Source organism: Adelges cooleyi, unplaced genomic scaffold (assembly GCF_023614345.1).
Source record: "Adelges cooleyi isolate 19-005CV unplaced genomic scaffold, UGA_ACOO_1.1 ACOO_flye_CR_arks_rails_tigmint_CR_PRNA_30, whole genome shotgun sequence".
In the NCBI taxonomy this organism is placed as follows: Eukaryota; Metazoa; Arthropoda; class Insecta; order Hemiptera; family Adelgidae; genus Adelges; species Adelges cooleyi.
Window position 1 is genome coordinate 24,254,198 of NW_026095971.1, and position 19,803 is coordinate 24,274,000.

General features: G+C 29.4%; 2 protein-coding genes and 1 long non-coding RNA gene across 6 annotated transcripts in view; 2 read left to right on the top strand and 1 right to left on the bottom strand.

The window, feature by feature from the left end:
* Window positions 1–19,803, top strand: part of LOC126838976 (uncharacterized) — a 124,140-nt gene that overhangs the window by 57,954 nt on the left and 46,383 nt on the right. The window lies entirely within an intron of this gene.
* Window positions 1–19,803, top strand: part of LOC126838978 (uncharacterized) — a 38,918-nt gene that overhangs the window by 7,235 nt on the left and 11,880 nt on the right. The gene's annotated exons all lie outside the window — the stretch shown is intronic.
* The window catches only part of LOC126838979 (uncharacterized), a 91,011-nt gene that overhangs the window by 5,657 nt on the left and 65,551 nt on the right, over window positions 1–19,803 (bottom strand). The gene's annotated exons all lie outside the window — the stretch shown is intronic.

Consider the following 19,803-nt stretch of genomic DNA (forward strand, 5'->3'; position numbering starts at 1 on the left):
AGTTACCATTTTAGTCTTCGATAGACTACCACCTTGACTGTAACATTTCAAAACACGGCCCAAAGAATCAGGACAGCACAGAGTCCTGTACAAGAATCTCGAGAACAGCGTGATGAACGTCTGCGACAACAAAGATTGAGAACAAGAGTGGTGCGTGAACAGCACAGAATGTAATTAATTGAGAGTGTCTTCCCGGATATACTGAATAATTACTTGGATCATAATTGTCTCGGTAAACGTACTACTTTGACAGCAAAAAAATGTTTATGTTGACGAAATTAACTTTCAGCTACAACAGTTGTTGCCAGGTGATCTGTTGTCTGTTAAATTAATCGACACTATTGTTGATGAAAACGAAACAGTAAATTTGAAAGTGACAACAAACCAATTGGGCATTAACTCGTGCACCATATTTTCCATAGGGATGGGGATAGGGATAGAGATGGTGATGGAATTGGAGTTTGATAATAAAATATAATCATAATAATAACTAATAATTTGTATAATTTGTGAGTACAATGTTTCAATTGTATTTCTTAACCCGTACGAAGCAGGGCACACGGGCAGCTTGTATATATATATATTTATTTATTTATTTATTTATCATCCTAAAACTGTCTCGTAAAGCCATAACCTTCACACCTTTAAACCAGAACAAACAGTATTTAATACAAAATGTTTTTTATTTGTTATTTGTTTTTCGTAGAAAAAAATGTACGTCTTCTGTGTATTAATATCTTTTTTCTTCGTGGATATTTTGGCAACTGATTATAGTAATTATTTTATTTTCACGTTTATCAACTTAAGGTAGTTAAAATTTGAAATTTAATATTTCACTTTTTTACAGCGACGTTTATGGATTTTGTTTGCATTACAAGTCAGTAATAATTTCATTTTATAAATAAATGTTTTTGAAATCCACTGTTTTTTAAACATATTTTTTAATTTACGTACCATAGCTCATTTCATGAAGATTGCTTCTGAAAAAAATGATTTAACTTTAGACGATGGAACTGAAGCAAGTAAGATATTATATTTAAAATAATGCACTAATATAATAGACGATTTGTTATATGTACCTAATAGTCAAGTTATCAGTAAATTTAAAACTATAGTTTTTATCAATAGTTAAGAAAAGTGGACCGGCTATGTAGAACAGTGTACATAGCAATATAATATATAAATTAGCGATTTCTAATAATCTAATCGACGAAGAAATAGTCGGGTTTAAAATTATTCTAAACATTTTTATGGTACCTAGTTTAATTGAATTTAAATATTTTAGTATAGCAAAAATCTTCATTTGTTTATTCTAGATGCATTGGAGTATCTAATTGAGGCAATGGTTGATGATATCAATAATAATCTTAACTACCAAGATTTCCGTAATCATAAGTATACTATTAATAAAAAAATAAAGACAAGAGTAGAAAAAAATATTTGAAAATAATATAAAAAAATGAATGTCAAGTTTATCTTTATGCAATTGATAAGTGTCATAATTATTATATTTTTCACCGAAATCTAAATAAAGGCTTTATGAAAAAATACTGATGTTAGATCTAGCAACCTCGTCAGATAAATATATTTTATTCTCATCCTAAAAACTGCATCAATTCAGTCATTACTTTTTATAAGGACTCCCTAGTCTATATAATATAATTTGTTTCTAATTTGACCTCGTCTTTTAATTTATAATTATAAAATGTAATAATTTACTATACCAAATCCAATTCAATATCATTAATCTATATAATGTTAATTTCAGGCAAAATTAATTTTTTGATCGCTGTACCGGGTAACAATTTTTGTTGAATTTTATAAAAAAAATTTTTAATATTTCATTCCAATTGAATATTCGAAAGAGAATTTTATCGTATTGAATATACAGTAGAGTATATTTTATCCGAGTTACTAATACACATGATTTTTCTACCTTGAAATTCGTCTTAATGTTTATAATAGAATAGCAAATTAAACGTAATATAATTGATTTATGTGTTGTCAATTTCAGAGAAAAGGGCACTTATCGAAAATTTAGAGGGTAATAAATGTTTTTTGCACTTTATGGAAGCGTTTCTACACAACAGTTTTTTTATTCTTTATTCACACAAGATTTTTGTTTAAATTTTAGAAGAAGCAAATCTAATAACTATACAAAGTAAAACCCCCATTTTATATTTAATATTAATTAATTAAGAAATACTTTGAGAATAGTCATATGTACCAATTGAAAAATACTAATATGACATATCGGTTTCAATCATAAAAAATACAAATGTATATTAAAGTTTCTTTTGTTTTAGGAGCCAATCGTTTCCTCGAAATAATGCTAAAAGACATAAAAGCAATAATACGTAAATATAAAATTTAAAAAAAATAGTTACATATTTTTGTAGTTACGGTTTATAACTTAAAGTCAAACTGCTATATATTATGTTTAATATTTAAGCTATTAAAAAACATTTGAATAAGAATTAAATACATTTATTTTTATCATTATAGAATATAAAATAATATTTTGCATTTATTAATATTGGTCTTCTTAGTCTCAGTTATAGAGTGAATGATATGTATAAAATATGTCAACTGGGATTCATTAACTGCTTAATAATATTTTGATGTATTTGTTACAGAAATTACATTAGAAGCATATAGAAGACGTAATTACGATTTTTTTGATAGTTAAAAGCCTCTATTTAGAGTTGATAATTGCTTCATATGTGATTTGATTTATTTATTTTGTAAATCATATTATAACAATTTTAAAAAATTCGAATTTTTTCGAGGAAAGAGGGAGGGAGAGTGAGACTTAGTAACAATTTAAGGTGATATTTTGAACGATATGATTGTAAATTAAATAGAAAAATGAATATTATTTCACCTCATCAACCTAAAGTTGGCTACACTATTGATGTAAATTACATTCTTTGAATTCCAAGTATACAAAGAATAGTTTTGTTGAGTATCGACGCTTATAAGTGGTTGTACAAAAAGTTATTTATATCACAATTCTTTCAAATGCAATGCAACAATTATGTATAAATAGCGACTAAAATATTGTTTATTTTTATGATTTCTTCGCAACACGGGTCATTTAATAATCATTTTCATAGGTACCGATGAACTGATTTCCTATACAAATAAGAGAAGAAAAATCGTTTTTAAAGCTTTACAAAGTATAATTCGACGTCGTTTACTAGGTAAATATTGTTATATTAAGCTGTATGGTTTTTGAATACCGTCAAATATTTTTATACATATATATATAAGTATTCTTCTTCTTCGATGCGTTTTATAGGCCTTTTGGGCCCATTGCTTCAACAACTACTTGCCTGAGTAGAATTTAAGACAGGACAAGATCGAGATTCCCCTATAATTTGTACAATCCATAGGGTCTACCTTTTTAAAAACTGGACATAAAACAGATATAAGCCACGGGCATGGTATTTAATCATGTTCCGATACTTTAATAATCAAATTGTGTATATGATTAGTTAATTGTTGTCCTCCTTTTTTGAGGCATTAAAAAATAACTTCATCCTCTCCAGCCGCCTTTCCGTTTTTGAGCATTTTCAAACCAACTTCTACGTCTGTTCTTGATGGTTCTATGTTTTGCTCTTCTGAGTCGCATTCTTCTATAATAGTATTTTCACTATGTTGGTTTAACAGGGCATTAAATAATTTTTTAACTCGTCTGCTATTTTTCCGTTTTCGGTTATTAACGTTCCATTTTTTCCTCTAATCATTGATGATTTACGTTTAAATCCTTATTTAACTTCAACTGTTTTTTCAACAAATATTCGCACGTTATTATTTTTACTATTTTTATGAGTTGTATTCTTTTTTTTCCCATGCCAAACCATCTGCATTTAAACTCCACATACCACATTCTATTACTAATTGGTTAAAACTTGACAACACTTAGTAAAACTTCCCTTTCATGTTTTTCTCCGCCACTGTAAAAAATTGTATTTCCTTGTGACCTATACTACCAGATCTGTCCCAACTTAATCTTGAACTACCGTTATATCCAATCTGTATCAATTAAGACACGATATGATTGTCGTCAAAGTTCCAGTCCTATACATTGATAACGTTCCAATACATAAATCCGTAAGCTCCACGTTCCGAGGCTTTTGTTTCTCTAAAATTATAGATTTTAAAGGGTAGTGAGATTAACCCCGCTCTAAAACTCCATTATTGAGGGGCCCAACGCAACTAGGGTATGTGGGGTCGTTAAACTCTTCACCCTAGGAGAGTGCCCTTGCGGCTCTATAATTTATATATAAATATATACAGAGTGATCCAACTAACGTAGGACACTCCTTTTCTCGGAAAATATGAATATTTTGAAAAATTTTTTTTTCCTAAACTTTTAGGTACATATTTTACTAAATTTTCCAATATTTAGAATATTCTTATCTTCAACCCTTATATGTTAAACAAGCATATAGCATTTGGTTTTTTAAATGAAAACGTATGTTTTTAATTTTATAAATCTGTAGACAACATTTTTAAAACAATTTAGCGTTTGAGTTTCTAATTTTCAACTATCTGTTCGTTTGTTATGACTTAATAAAGATTTGAATTTAAAATTAATATTTTTGGTTTATATGCTATTAATAATTATATTGACCCCTATCGGTAATACTGTTTTTGATAATAAGACATAAATAACGTTCGCTCCACTTTTTTGACATTTGTCTTAGCTCTGGCACATAACCGAAAAAAGCGTTACCAAAAAAGAAATGGGGTTGAAGATGAGGTGGGAATGGGAAAGGGGTTGAATTAGCTCTGGCAAATAACCGAAAAAAAGCGTAACGAAAAAATCATTACCAAAAGAGCGTTACCACACGTAGATGGGTTGGAGGTGGAAATAGGGGTAGAAGATAAGGGGTGGAGGTGGGATAGGGTTTGGGTTGGGGACAGGACATAGGGGTGGGAGATAGGGGTGGGAATGGGTATGGGATTAGTGATTGGGACGGAAGATAGTGGGTAGGGGATAGGGGTAAGATATAGAAGATAAGAGATTTGAGATATGCTGTACGTTCAACGTTCAAATTAGAACTAGATAATAAATTCGAAATAGTTAAATTCTCTATGTTCATTTACTTTTGGCCAGATAATAAACATTACAATTTTAGCCAGAAACTTGAATGTACATAATTTTTTAATCTCCTTGGACTTATGCTGTAACTGGAAGCTCCATGTAATTTTTTTTTTTTAATTATAATTTCACAACTTATCTAAATTTATTCGGTACTTCAACGAGACATGAAAATGCTCTTTCGTGGTTGCAGACTCAGCTGAAAAACTTTTTTTTATATTATGTGAATAATCGATTCTTTATCTACTTGCTCGGAAACAAACGTCACCTAGTATCACCGTCATTCGTTCAAATGTCTTATCAGTAGACTGTACATTATCTAAACCCCTATTTGCATTATAAAGTATGATGATATTACAACGATAATATTATCACATTATCATTATCATTTTGATGTACTTCTATAAAGACATAAGAGTAATAATACAAGATAATAATTTAATCAGTTCAAAATACTATAGATTTATGAAATATGCATACATATATTATATCCGCACTTTTTTGGGCATGGTAATATAATATAATATGGGAAGGTTAGGTTGGAAAAAAATTTGTCCAAAGTGTATTCTACTGATAAGATATGTGAACAATTGACCAGACATGTATAAGGTGTCACGGTTTCCGACCGTGGGTAAAGAACCGCTACTCTATATGTTTAATCGACCGCCCGGATATCTATAGACGGGTTGGGTCGGATTATAGCGTGGTTCAATTTTCAAAGGATTCTTAAGATAAAGGGGGATAAAGTGGACTGTATGGTATGGATAAAAGATGGTACTAAACAATAAATAGGTAGGTAGAAATTAAATGCAATAAAAGTGTATGTATTAACAAATGATAATATTAATGTAAAGCTATTAAATAATGGGGACAGGGGGGAGAATACTTATAATCTAATGCCACCCGGCGCAACAATATAAAACAACAAATATATTATAATAGATGTTACTTATCGACCATTGATTATTTGCACGGGTTGACGTTGATTCGATGATGACAACATACATGAATCTTCCGACACACACACCACCGGTCGGCTGGGCGAGCTAATTATGCACCAAGGTGCATACGAATCGCATGGGCGATTTTATTATAATGCGTACGGAGGTACGAGCGAATCGCTAGGGCGATTTCAACAAAACACGACTATGTGTAGTCCGGGCGAATCGCTAGGGCGATTAACTATAATGCGTACAAGGGCACGCGCGAATCGTTAGGACGATTAACAACACAAATGATTTTTTGCTAATTAGCGACCATGAGGCGAAGGCTAATATGGCGGCGATGGAAATCGGCGCTCGCGTCGGGAACCAAAACGTTCGATGCGCACACCGGACAGAAGAACGAGCGAGAGTGTATCGAAAAGCGTTATATTAACTCTATCCCGTAAACCGGTGGTGGCGGCACAGACAGGGTGGCCAATTCACCACATACGTGTGTGTGTGTAAGCGGATCCAACACTATATATTATAAAAATTATTGTATTTTTTTTTATCACATCGTATTAACAAATAAAACAGTTTTGTCTTGCACCACAAAGAAAAGTAACTGGTAAGCGAATATTAGTAAATTTAAAAAAAATGTTTTAATTTTTGATCAGGATCTATGCAAGAAGTAGAGAATAATGACTCTTTATTACCGAAGTGTCGTTTGCTAGGATTATACTTGAGCTCACAAGATTCACAATCATACATAAAAGAAATTCAAATTAACACAACTACCCGTACTTGTATCTTAACGGATAAAAATGAAGCCATAAAGATGTACAGGACCGATGATGCGGAATCACTTGAGAGACTGTTACTACTTGAACGTCAAAAAGTTCCAATCACACCCCGAGCTAATTTTGAGATGAGTTGGGGTGCTAGGCGTTAGTTAAACACTGGCATCTGTATTCTGTTTATTACATAATATATTGTAATTTATCTTATTATTATCTCTATATACGTTAAAAAATCAGAAATTGTAAAACATTTTCATAAACTTAAGCTGACGGAAAATGAACCGTCGGCTAATTTTGTCAATAACGTATTCCAAATAATACAATTTTTTGTAAGTATATAATATTTTTTGTTCATCTGTTTACTTATTGTACACACGTTTTATCTAAAAATGCACCAATGTACATTATAATCAAAAATTATGTCAATTTCGTGAACTGTTTTGGCGTTTAAGTCTGAACAATTTCCGACATAACAAAAGGCACTTTGTTATAATTTATTGCAGGAAATGATTAGTAAATTCTAATTAATTATAAAACATCATTATATAATTTACGTTATTCGAATTTTAGTAATTGTAACCGTTGAAACAGTTTTTGTAAAATCATAGTTACTTAGGAGTAGTGTTAAGAATAAAATAATCTAAACTCCGCTTACATGATAAATCGCTAAAAAAAAATTGAATCTGTTGTATAAATAAATTAACATAGTTACACTACAAAAGCCTATTAGAACTCTTTTTTTCTGGTCAAAGTATAAACGCAATCATAAGTCGCAATCAGTGCATTTAGTTTCAAAAGCTGAACAAGTCGATTGTTGTCCAACAACCTCTTACCAACTCTACAATTTAAGTAAGTATTTCTATTAAACTCTTAAATGATTAACTATTTAGTGTTAAATAACAGTAACAATGATTTATTATTTCTAGTTATTTTTTTATCCATTCTTAATCATCATTTTACAAAATTCACATTTTGGAAAGAATTCTATAGTTCTTTTTGGTTTTGTTCGTTATTTTGCTTGAAGTGTACTTAAGGATGTGTATTGAAAAATGATAGTTTTTAAAATCGTTTTCATAATATCTCACAAAAGTAGATCTCTTATACATACACAACCAAGATAAATAGAATTTTAAAAAAAATTTTTGTCCGTACCAAGTCAAAGAAGAAACATTCATCAAAATAATTTAGACTTTCAATCATGCAAAAAGTTTGAACAGTACAAAGATAAAAAAAAAAACTTTGTAGAGAACTAAATTCATATACGTGTACAATTTAATTTTAATTTTTTTTTTATCGTTAAAAATAAAATTTCAAAATAAAAAACAAATATTTTTTTACTTTGACTTAATTATTAAGAAAAATATTAGTCAGTTTTTTCCAAATGAAAAAAAAATTGATTATAAAACCACAAAAAAAATTTTAATTGGATTACAGAAATTTGCAAATAATGATTTCTATATTTTTAAAAGAGTAGGTGCGGTCAAAAAAATAAATGCCTATATTTAATATAAAAAAATAATATTTTAATGCTTAAATGTAGGAAATATCTACTTTCTTTGTTGATTTTCTAAAATGCATTTATAATTTACTGATTGTTTGATACTTGTATACACATTTTAAATCTATTTATAAATACTATATAAAAAAATAGGTTTTTACCATCCTTGTTATTTGTTGTATTGTTCATCGTTAAAAAAAAATCCTTGTGGGCTGTAATGATGAAATTTGGAATCCCGGAGAAAATGGTAAAATTAATACAAACCTACACTACAAATTCGAAATGTAGGATTAGATACAATCAGCAAATGTCAGAAGAATTCAATGTAGAAAATGATTTAAGACAAGGTGATGCACTATCTCCTATGCTATTTAATATAGCACTAGAATATTTAGTAAGACCTGTCCTAGAATTCAACACAGGGGTTAAAATCCAGGAAAATACAGAAGTCACTATAGTAGCATACGCAGATGATATTATTAACACATTTTAAGGATATGGGATTAATAATCAATGAAATTAAAACAAAATACATGATATTATCACGTAGAATTCATAACCAAACAGAATTACTAGTAGGACAAATGAGATTTGAAAAAGTAGAAACTTTTAAATACCTTGGAGTAGGTTTGGACACAATCAATGGTGGACACAATAAAGTACAAAGAAGAATAACTGCAGCTAATAGATGTTTTGGAATGCTATGACCACTCTTTAAATCTAGAATCCTTTCAAAAAAGTCGAAAATAACAATGTATTAAGTACTTGTCAGGTCTATTGCTTTGTACGCATGTGAGGTATGGCCGTCAACAAAAACGGAGGAAAAAAACCTAGCAATATTTGAAAGGAAAATACTAAGATAAATATTTGGCCCCAAAAAGAATGAGGAACCCAATGAGTATGAGCAAAGAACTAATGATGACTTGCATGAACTATACAACCAACCGGACATGGTAGCAGTAATGAAAAGCAAAAGAATCGGATGGGCAGGACATGTCTGGCGTGCTGAAGGAAAAATATTAAATAAAATAACCTCATGGAAACCAAACAAAAAGAGACCCCTTGGACGACCGAGACAACGATAGAGTGACCATGTACATCAAGAATTAAGGTTGTTAGGAGTAGAGAATCCGGAAGAGACGGCAAAGGATAGAGAATGGTGGAAGTTGCGGCAAAGGGCCTTAATGGCCTATACTAAGCAAAAAAAAAAAAATGTTATGTCAAAAAACAATTGTAATAAATTCAACTTTTTGTTGAGGAAAGAGGGACAGAAAATGAGACTACTATGTTAATGTGTAATAAATTCTTTGGGATTGGAAGTATAGAAAGAGTACATTTGTTGAGGTTCAACAATAATATGTGGTTGTTCAAAAAGTTAGTTGTATCACAATTATTAGCGAACAATATATTATTTATCTTAATTATGTCTCCTCAACACGGTATTTTAATAATTATTGTCATAGTTCGGGAAACATTGAAAAACCTTGCAAACAAGAGAAGAGAATTGGTTGTTTGGTCTTTAAAAAATATAATCAGACGTCGTATATTAGGAAAAAAAATTATTATGGAGCTGTATGGTTTTGGAACGCTATTAATATATATATATATATATATATATATATATATATATATATATATATATATATATATGTGTTAAATGAATAATATATATAATAATAGAAAAAAATATCATTCTATATTTTAATAAATAAAACGAGCTTTCGGTCAAGCAAAACGTTCTTTTATGGGGGTATAGGGTTATAATACCGTACAAGTACAGAGCAAATATGATTGAACAATTACACAGCTCCCATTAAGGAACTACTAAAATGAAAAACTTGGCTAGATCTTATTTATGGTGGCCTCTCATGGATTCCGAAATTGAAAATATCATAAAAAACTGTGAAGCTTGTCTCTTGAACCGCCCAAATCCACCCAAGTCTTCTTTGAGTCCATACCCTTGGCCACAGAAACCATGGACTAGGCTCCATATTGATTTCTTAGGTCCAATTTTCGGATCACACTACTTTGTAATTGTAGATGCAACCTCTAAATGGCTTGAGGTATTTCAAGTTAGTTATCTTACTACCCAAACTGTTATTAAGAAACTAACTGAAATTTTTGCTAGATTTGGTCTCCCAAAATCCTTAGCTTCTGATGGCGCCAAATGCTTCAAAAATGATGTATTTGAAAAGTTTTTATAACGGAGAAATATTATCCATTTTGTTGGGGCCCCATACCACCCCAAAACTAATGGTTAGGCTGAGAGTGCGATAAATATATTAAAAAACTTTATCAAAAGGATCAAATGCCCCAAACCTAACTATGACCTATCAGTTGAGTTAAATGAATTCTTATTTCAGTATAGAAATACACCTCACACTACAACTAACAAATCACCAGCAAATATCTTTTAGGTAGGCCTGTACGTTTCATTTTTGACTTATTATATCCCGATACCTCCAGCGTTGTATAAGCCAATCAAAAACAATAGATTGAACAGAGTGGAAAACGTTCAGTTGAAATTGAGGATGATCAAATTGTTTTAGTTTGGGATTAAAGTTCACTAGGCAAAAAATGGGCAAAAGCAATAGTGGTAGAAAGTATAGGCACTAGACGATATAACGTAAAAACACTCCAGGAAGACTTAATTTGGACAAGACATGTTGACCAAATCGTACCGTTACATTTAGAAAATATTGTAAAATCTGAGACCATCCCAAACTCGTCTGCCTCCAATGTACCTATATCAAATACAGATACTCTCAACATTCCCAGGCCCAAAAGAACGATTCAAATGCCTCTTAGATATGCTTAATTATTATAACTACAAACTGTATCATGTACACATATTGTTGCAGACCACATTATTATTTTTTATGTTACAAACTGTTTTAGTACTAGTTTTATTACATTGTAAATATTTTGTTATTATGTTTATATATATTTTTTTTTTAACTAAGGGGAAGTGTTATGAAAGCACGATATTTTATTGTTACATATTTTTATGTTGTCCACACTAAAGATGTATGTGTGTGATATCATTTTATCTTATTTTTTTTTTTTATATACACTGTTCTCAGTAAAATATGTGTGTGTGTTGTACGTTATGCAAAGTAAAAACCTTTTTAACTTACTTAGTATTAATAAATGTGTTTGTATAATCAAAGTATAAATCATCTTGTTATTATTCATGTATAACCCTAAAGATCCAGGTTATAACATATATATATATATATATATGTATAGAGATTATTTAATAGGACAAGGATACAACTTATTTTAGTTTTTAACAATTAATTAAATAAATTATAGTTACTAACACGTACTTTCGTGTAATACAAATATCATGGCTGTTCAATACGACACCATGCTTATTGTATTTTTTTTATGACTTCGTATTGACAAATCAGATAGTTGTATCCTACACCATAAACAAAAGTAGTTAACTAGTAAGCTAATATTAGCAAATTTAAAAAAAAATTGTAATTGTTTAGGTGAATCTGTGCAGGTTGTAGGTGATAATGCCTCTTTAAAACTAAAGTGTCATTTGCTAGGATTATACTTTAGTACACAATCTCCAGTATTGTACATAAACGAAGTTAACATTAACACTCGAGGATTACTTACAACACGGACATCATCAAACTGCACCCACACACTAACCTAATATCAGAAAAACACTGGCATCCTTATTCTGTTCGTATTTCTGTACCATGTCATGTCTACCAAAAAAATAAATAATTACCGAATAAGTAAAGTTGTATTTTTTCATCTAATCTATTCTAACTATTTATTACTGCTTCTAAATCTTTTCCTTATATTTTTACCATTTTTAAATGACTGTGCAAATTTGGGTGACAGGTTCATCGTTTATATTTCTGATAGGAAATTTATCTTAATGGTTATTAAATAGGGATTAGATGTTATAGATAATATTATCTAAATTGAGTTCTAATGTGGAGTGGCTAAGTAAAACAGTGTAGAATAATTTATTAATATTGTATAGCCAGTTGAGGAAAAAAATGTCTCGCTGGTCAACCACAATGGTATTGGTTTGACTTCATTGTGATTGAAATAAGAACAATGCAGGGTACGAAAACTAATCCTACATAATATTTTAAATCGAAAAAAAATGTCTATTTCAAAATTTTTATAGACTAACTGTATTTGTTTTTTTTTTTTTTTAGAATTTGAGTATTTTAACTTTTAATTCTTTTTTTGTGTCATTTACTTATTGTTAATACTATGTATAGTTAAATTGATGTTAACTCCTTACAAATATAAACGTATAAAGCCAGTAATTAGCAAATATTTACCTTATAATATTAAATTAAATTAATGTTAGATTAAACAACTTAGCGATGTTTAATAAATCGTGTGGACTTCATTCTTTTGAATTAAATTAGCTGATCAATTATTACAATTTATAATTATGATTATCATTCTAACCATGCTAATATGGCCAGGGAACTTAAAAGATTTAAGTAAACATTTTACTTGTTTGAACAATAATACTATATTTTTCTAACGGAATTATAAATCGCAATGTTCATTTTAAATGAACTCCAATGTACCAGACATTATAATAACAGCGTCAGCAAAATCTTCCCGTTTACCGATGCAATGGTATTAAATTACTCGAATATATATGTTTTTTTTATATACATATATTATATCCTACATATATGTATGCTTGTATCATATAAGTGTATATTGTCGATTTGTGACATAGGTACAAAAAATAAGGATTTTTTTTTTATATAAATAAGCTATACAATTGCAAAAATTAGATTTTGCTTAACATAAACATATTATTAATTACGATGATATTTGCAAACATGCTATTATTTAGTTAATTTTTCACTAGATTATTGTTATTTAACACTATAATTTTATTCTGTTGGTATGTAAATTAAATATATAGAAGTATCCACGTATGGGTTATAAACGCTGCTCGATTGTTAGGAATAAAAATATATTATAGGAACATATGTAAGCCCAAAAATAATTTTATTTTTATGTAGGTGCTCCTATTTTTCCGTGAGTCGGGAGCGGTCGTATTACATGGTACCAGCTCCGATTTGACGAGATGAAGCAATATAATGAACAAAAGTAGATAGATTTTCTTGCTTCATATGGTGGTTACAGGATAGGTCGATTCATTAGCACGATAATATTGATATTAGAAGGTAAAGGACTAGAAAATATAAATAAATGTAAAGGACAAGTATGAGTAATTTTAAGTTTTTATTTACTAGGGTATTGGATAGTAATATTTAAATAAAGTGGTTTATTCGAATTTCGAATACAAGGATTAATCGCTCGTTAAGTAGATGTAGAGTACTAGAGGTTTAGGTGTAGAAAATCTTTTCTACATTACTTTTTTAGACCTTTGTTAAACTGGACACGAAGCGTATCTCTCTCACGAATGGGCTTGTAGCACCCAGGGCCCGGGTGTCTAGTAGCGATTGCCGCTTTTCTGAAGCTGATAAATACGCTGGCCAAACGTAAATATTTAATGCGGTGCTCAAATTATTTTTTTAGATATTTAAATCAAATTTCATTTACACACTTTATACGATGCGATTTAGGTAAAATTATATATTTTAACATCGCCATTCTTCTGCTATTTTTACCGCTATCATCAGTTAGAATTTATTGCCGCCACATTTATACAAGACAAGTTAGAATTAGGAATTGATTATAACGATATGCTAGAGCAAAGAGTAGCCAAGTTTGTTTCTATTAGAGCGGATCGATTTTCGTAGAAAAAAAAAGTAGTGCACTACATCTGTTAGGCTCTTTGAGCTATTTATTTTGAGGCCAGTTCGGATTAACTGCGTCCATTTTTACTTGAACTATTTGGCATTATGGTTTTTTTGGCTGATCACCGATATTTATATTGGTTAATTATCAAATTAGTGTCGCTTTACACAGCGTATTTTTTTTTTTTTTAATGACAATTTAATGAAACGTTTTAACTTTAGTCTTCATTTTTGTTTCTTGTATAAACATTTGATAAAATTTATTTTATTTTACTATTATTATTGTTTTATTTTGTATAAGTTAAATGAAGTATTTTTTTTTAAGCACGCAGATAAGCAGCACTTAAGATAGTGAATGTATATGACAAATTTTTTTTAGCAACTCTTTCATCATTATCATTAGGATTAACGTTATTACACATATATATTGTGAGATAAACATTGTTTACGTTATTGTTAGTTATTGTTGTACGGCACATGTTTTAATAACTATATGAGTTGCAGGCACCCAAATGGTACACTGATCAACAAATAATTCAAAACTATTATAATTAAAACTGTCGTTTTCACGACAAATTATGTATAAATATTTAAAAAAATAAATATAACTTGACTTACTGACTTAATCTAACGCGCAAGATAAGCGACTTCATCTTTTTTAAAGGTCAAAGGTATTATTGTATTTTTATCGTTGCGTGAATTACCCTGTGTCCGATATTTTTCCGACTACTAAGCGTTTCTCTGTTAGTCTTCTTTTCTGTTTCTTTTATAAACATTTTATGAAATCTATTTTATGTTACTATTATTATTGTTTTATTTTGTATAAGCTAAATGAAGTAATATTATTATTTTTATGATAAATTATTTTTAGCAAAGTTTTTCATCATTATCATTAGGATTAAAGTAAATACACATAAATATTGTGAGATAAACAAACAATGCATTTTTCTTTTATAGTTGTTTTGAGTTTTCTTGTATGCGTAACTTAGCCATCTTAACTCAAAATATTTTAAACCATAACAATATAATGTAGCCGATGCTTCTCCCATATTACCTTTTTATGTGAAATAAGAATATGACAACCACTAGTAGCTTATTAAGACCTCGTGAAAACCACTAGCCATTTTACAGAGGGTTGACCTACAAGTCTTTTCAAAAAAGACGAAAATCTAGGTTGGATGTTTTCGTCGAGCGATATCCTTTCAAGTTTTTCAATAAAAACGACAAGATAAGGGATGGATGATCGTCGAAATTAACCAAAGGTCAAAATAAGACTACAGTGGGCCCTCCTTTATATCATAATTAATTTAAACCAATCTATAAGACATTTTATTTTTAGGGTATTTGTACATATCTTATTTAATTTTCTTAGTACCCATTTTCATTTGTATAACTTAGGTCTGAGGTCAGACCTCATTAAGGGAGAAGCAGCTGTAACGGTTACATTTTGCCACCCGTTAAAACTCGACACGAAGTATGCATTATTAGCAGTTTACCCCGATTAGCATGTAAGCCATTATAGGTAATGTAATACGGGACAATGCCAGGGGCACCGATGCCCAGTTAGTTGATTTACTACTATCTTCGGACCAAGACCTAATTATTCTAAAGCCATTACTTATTATTTTATATTTGTTTTAATTTTACCCGTACTCGTGTGTCCGTTCAACTCCGCCATTACCTGGACTAACTACAGAGAACGCTTTAGGATCCAGGTAAAGGAGTAATATATATATAAATAGTTTTACTTATTTAATAAACCTGTTTTCGTTTCGTTGCACAATTGAGAGTTAAGTTGTTTAAAGGTACGATCGCCTGTTAAGCTCCTCAGGCTATATAGCAAATATACAATGGAGACTTTAGGGGTATTTAAGTGTAGATACGGCCTAGCCATCCACCCCGTCTTCAGGTACACTAATTTAATCCAATCGACTAATAATTAAAAAAAATAAGTAACTCCTCCTATAATACAAAGTAGGTCCAACTAAAAGTCTGGTTATTAAAGGGTCACAATACATTTGTAGTTGAAATAACTAATATACATTTGTTCCTGTAATCATTTAGTTGGGCCAAGTATTTATGTAGTTATTCCCGCTAGAAATTTATCGTTTCCCTATAATACTTCTTATTTTAAGTATTATAAAATTTAACAAATATTATTCAAGCTTCATAAAAACACTTTTATTATAGTATGACGCAAATGGCAATGTTTTTTGTATAATAACAGACCGTTCATATTTTCAAATAACAAACAAAATTTGGAACAAATAATACCTTGTAAGAGATATAAATTTAAGTAAATAAGTAACTCCACCTTAAACACAAAGTAGTTCCAACTAAAAGTCTGATTTTTGAAGAATCACAATAAATTTGTAGTTGAAAAACTAATCCTCGTTTGTTCCTATAATTATTGAGTTGGGCCAAGTATTTATTTCGTCCTCCACGCTAGAAATTTATCGTCTCACTATATTATTCCATACATAAAATAAGACAATATTTAAAAAAAATTATTATTCAAGCCCCATAGAAACAGTTGTATTAAAGTATGACGCAAATGGTAATGTTATTTGTATAATAACAGACCGTTCATACTTCTAAAAAACTCCAAAAACGGGAAAAATATATCTCTGGTAAAAAACAACTTTTGTTAGTGTTGTACAAAATATTTGTCCAATATTTGAAATGTTTCCGATATTATTAGGACCCAATAATTGAAAATGTTAAACATATATTATTATACAGAGCCTCAAGTCAGAATATCGTTAATGAATAAGTATCCTAAAAAGAAACCCGTTCAAATAACAAAATAAATTAGGCACAAAATTTACCTTGTGAGACCTAAAAATTTAAGTAAATAAGTAACTCCTCCTAAAATACAAAGTAGGTCCAACTAAATGTCTGGTTATTAACGAGTCACAATAAATTTGTAGTTGAAAAAACTAACTCATATTTGTTCCTGTAATCATTTAGTTGGGCCGATTTAGTTCTTCCTGCTAGAAATTTACTCTGTCTCTATATTATCCTATATAATTAATTGTAATTATTATTATACATATAGAAGTGCTACGTATATGTGTGTTAAAATGCTTAAAATTTAAAAACTTTATGTCACTTTTAATATGATAAAGTATTTTTATATTATTTTATTGAATTTATTTTTTAGCTGAATATCTAAATGTATATTGGACTAATATTTGATTTGAATTTGTGAGTCTAACTTATTCCTCTTACTGACTTATAGGAAAACAGTTATCGGCATTAGTGTGCAACAGTAACCAAAAAAAAAAAATTATTATAATTAATGAATGACGAGTTTATAACAACTAACTAAACTATTGAAAATAGATGATCTCATATATTTTACCTTAGAATAAAATTGCTATAAATTTACCGAAATTTGAATATGTCTTAACATTCAGCAATGTATTGATAAAATTGGTATAGACTGATTGACTACAATAGTTGAAGGTACACCAAATTGGCGGTTGGTAGTAAATAGTAATGTTGTTGCAGATAATAACAATTATCAATTTAAGTAGAGAGAGTCCATATTAATTTTAACCACATTAAAAACAAATGATTAAAAAATTTAAATAAGTTTCTTAGATACTTAAATAATTATACGGTAAATCAACAAATATAAATATACACATATATTTGTTATAATTATTCAAGTAAGTAAATAGTAGTAGTAATTGAGTTGAGGGCAGGGAAAAGGCACAAGACATATTCGTGTTACAATGTGTTTCCTTAAACGGAAAGAAAGTCCTTGTGTTTTTCATTTTCATTTTGAATTTACTTCGAGTTCTTAGGCTATCAGAATTGAAACGTAGACTGTGTTTAAAGTAACCGAACAAAATTCATCTTAACATCATTAAGAGGCCTTCACACCTGTGTATATTCTATCGAAAACAACTCTAAACTAAGCGTAGGTACTCTGAAATGCGTTAATTGACAATTATTTTGAAAACTAGTAGACATTATTCAATACTTGTTTGATGCATGATTTGTAGTACATTTTTAATTTTGGGTTTAAATCTTATTGTAAAGATATAAATTCTCCAAAATCGGGATGAGTTTTAAACTTTTAAATTTTTATGTTATATAGATTGGGGGGAAGGGAATATTCTTGTTTGTAATTTAACTCCAGAAGTCACAGATAAAAAAAACTGATAAAAACATATTGAAGTTATGAGTTAGGACTTTTGGGAAGTTTTAAGCAAATCGTTCTTGTTTATATAAGCATAAATTAACTTTATCATGTTTAAATTTTTTTTTTTTTTACAAGAACAAAATCAGTTAAGCCTTAGCCATCAGAACATTATACATATCTGGATTTTTCTAAAACTATGTATTTGTACATCGTTTGAAATAATATTTAATTGGTGTTAAGTTCTAACAAGCTTATTTGATAGTACTCCATGAAGAAGCATAATATTATGTATGGTATATTAAATTGGATAATTTGGTATCGCTTTTACAAACTGTGTTGCTGATAGTATAATATTTCCTCCTTTTTGTTTTTTTCAAACCGATAAATTCGTACACAGTTTACCTTCATATTTTTGTAGTATAACATGAAAACACGTTATTATTTGAACAATGCATGTGTAAAATATTTTTCTGCTCGTGTATTACAACTTAGATTGGAGGTTTTTGCCCTTCGGAATATGCCTTGTTATTTAGAAGCTAGCTTGATAAATCAGAAAACACAACTTAATAAATTGTTATCTAAATAAATTGCGGCTCTTGTATGGCTATAATGATTTATCAATCTACCTTATAAATAACAAGGCATATTCCGAGGGACAGAGGTCTCTTAGTCAAAGTACAATCTAAGTTGTAACCCAGAAAAATATTTACATGTGAATTGTTCAAATAATATTGTGTTTTCGTTTTAAACTAAAAAAAAATATGAAGCTTCTTGTGTTCAAATTTATCGGTTAAAACAAAAACCAAACCCAGCAAATACCATTATAAAGACGATACCATTTTATCCAATTTAATACACTAATCATAATATGCTTCTTGAAGGGCATTAATAAATAAACTTGTTTTTACTTAACACCAAAATAAAATTACTTCAAACCATATAAGCCATGTACAAATACATAGGTTTATAAAAAATCCAGATATGTGTAATATTTTACTAATTTAGAGTTGTTATCGATAGAAAATTTACGGGTGTAGAAGCCTACCAATAATGTCAAGGTGGATTTTCTTCGGTTACATTAAACCCGGTCTATGTATTAATTCTGATAACCTAAGAACTCGAAGTAAATTCAAAACGAAAAGTAAAAAAACAAGTATCATCTTTCCCTTGAAGGAAACACATTGTAACATAAATATCTCTTGTGCTCTTTCCCTGCCCGCAACTAACTTAATACTACTATTTACTTACTCGTATATTTATAACTAATATATGTGTATATTTGTTGATTTACCATATAATTATTTAAGTATCTAAGAAACTTATTTAAATTTTTTATCCATTTGTTTTCAGTATGGTTAATACTAATATAGACTATCTCCACTTAAATTGATAATTGTTATTGTCTGCAACAACACTACTACCAACCGCAAATTTGGCATATTAAATTCAGAACTCGGTGTAAATTCTAAAAGAAAAGTAAAAAAACCAGTACCAACTTTCCCTTGAAGGAAACATATTGGAACATGAATATGTCTTGTGCCTTTCCCCTGC